We start from the raw sequence: 2,527 nt of genomic DNA, 5'->3' as shown, positions 1-2,527 counted from the left end.
TTGTGCTCTCATTAGCTTTTTTTAGTTATAAGCTAGTTTTAGCCTTTACATTTCTTTTCACTCGGCATGGACTTTGTTACTGCAGGTCAACATGCTAATGCTAGTCTAGATGTTATTTTTAGCTGCTCTTAGCTGTCAGCAAATATTTGCCTTTTCAAAGGTTTTTCACACTGCATGGGGTATTTTACCTGATTCAACAATAAAATACATTCTATCAATAGCAAGTTGACCTACAACTTGCTAGGTCAACTTGATATTGATACACTACATGCTATATTTGGAATTTCAGCCAGCTTTAGATTTTAGCACATTTAGCTGCAGTGACCTTACAGTATGGATTTGTAGTGTTTTGCAGTGATTTCTAATAGTCTTTTGGTGGGATTTGTTTGCATTGACTGAAAGTTTTCACTCCTCTTAAAAAGTTTTTCCATATGAAATTTTCCCTTTTTTTACTGCAAGTTTTATGCAATTGATTCCATATTCTTCTGCAATTTTCACTAAAAACCTTTGGTTCAGACCAATCACACTGGAATTTAGCAGAAAATGCAATATTTTATAGTTATGTATTCTGACTTTGAAATTTGACTTTTAACTATAAAATTTAAAAATGTGCAACAACTGAAAGCACATGGTCAATGCTCAATGAAAAGTCTGACACATAATTTACAGAGGAAATGCTAAGATATTAAGCAACTGAAGAAGATTCACTAACTGGTGTCACATCACTATTCTAGAGCTTTTTGGAATAAAACCGAAAGAGCCTGTCTGCTGGAAAAAGATAGTGCATCGATTGATGATATAATTGAGAATCTGTCCAGATTTGCACAAAAAAATACTGAACCAATAATCAGACCTGAATGAAACTGAAATTGTAAAAATTATGGGCTCATCAGTCTCAGCTGACCCCTGGTTTACTGACCTTCAGAACAGACATACTCACGGACACAAGCACAGGAGTTATGGAGGAAACAGACGCGCTGACAAAGCAGAGGTAATATTCGCCTGCACAAATGGTAGGCAGAAAGAGCACAGCTATATGAGATGATGGAACAATAAAGAGCTGTGTGATTCCAGCACAGACATCACAGGTACATGCCACCATATCCTTGCACACAAATAACCAGAGGATCAAGTTTGTTTTGCTGAGTTTCTTTATTAAAGCCAGCCAGGGAGCAGGGTGATATCCTGGTATCTCTGTCTTTATAGAGGAATGCTTCTTCTCTCTGCTACAGATGATAAGAGAGCTGCAGACTGCTCTTTCTAACCTATCCCTATGGTTCTTGCTTGACTCTTGTGTGATGCAGACGTCACCACATCTGCTAGAATCTTTTAACAGCAATGGATATATATATATATATAAAATCCATGTATATTGCTTAGGGATGGGTTAGCCTCTGAAACAAACGCGAAGCTTGGGTAGCATGAAACAAGGCTGTACGATGCAACACAGGGCTGAAACCTCACAAGCTTTTATGAATGCACCTTTGAAACTCAATATTTCTATGTACAGCAAAGTTGGTCTATATGACTGTTGCAGTGTTGTATAGTAATGAAGTAAAAATACTTCACTACTTTACTTAAGTATATTTTGAAGTACTTCATACTTTCCTCGAGTAAGAATTTTTGATAACTTTCACTTTTACTTCACTACATTTCCGAACTTAATTGCATACTTTTACTCCGATACATTTTCAACGTGTGGTTTAGTTACTCGTTACAAAAAAGCGAGAGAGAAACGCAAGTGTTTTGATCCAAACTACTGCAATAAAGCTTGCTTGCCTGGGCTTGTTCATCACCACCAATAGGATGCACAGGTTTCGTACCTCCCCACCTACGTCAAAAAGTTCAACAAATAGTCTGATTGGTCAGTGCTACGATTGTGTGGGTTTGTGCCGTTAAATTTTTCGTTTGTGCAGCTTTGGTTTCCGAGATATTAAAAATTATTTTTTTAGGTCATCCAGAGTTACCGTCCCCCCATTTTGCTCCAAAACAAACCAAAGTGGGCTGGTTCGTTAGTGCTCCGTTTGTGCAGGTTTGTGCTGTTAAAACAAACGCAGCAAAGTTGTTTTCAATTTGGATTTTGGCTATTCCAATATCCTTTGTGAGCGGCGTCTAGCTCAAGGTTGATCCGATTCATGAACGCTAATTTCGGTCAGCCGTTCTCTAGGTCTCCCCCTTCCTCAAGGTGTCGGAGTTTCACTCAGGGAGGGTCAACAAATTTAACATCCAAACTCTCCTGAGAAACTAATGGAAATAGATTTCTTGCCTTGTGACCAACTGACACAAAATTCATGCAGTTACTGTTCTCTACTGAATTTTTAGTCATACTCAATATTTTCAGTAATTGTAATCTTAAAAAGTATATATTTTGGATGGCCTAAAAAACCATTTTTAATATCTCGGAAACCAAAGCTGCACAAACGAACATTTTAATGGCACAAACGGAGCACAAACCAATCAGAGTATTTGATTGGTTAGTTTTTGACGTAGGTGGGGAGATCTGTTTCGCTTCTCCCATTAAACACCA

Source organism: Poeciliopsis prolifica, unplaced genomic scaffold (genome assembly GCF_027474105.1).
Source record: "Poeciliopsis prolifica strain line A6 unplaced genomic scaffold, Auburn_PproV2 SCAFFOLD098, whole genome shotgun sequence".
NCBI classification, from domain to species: Eukaryota; Metazoa; Chordata; class Actinopteri; order Cyprinodontiformes; family Poeciliidae; genus Poeciliopsis; species Poeciliopsis prolifica.
Note: the sequence above shows the minus strand (reverse complement) of the source record.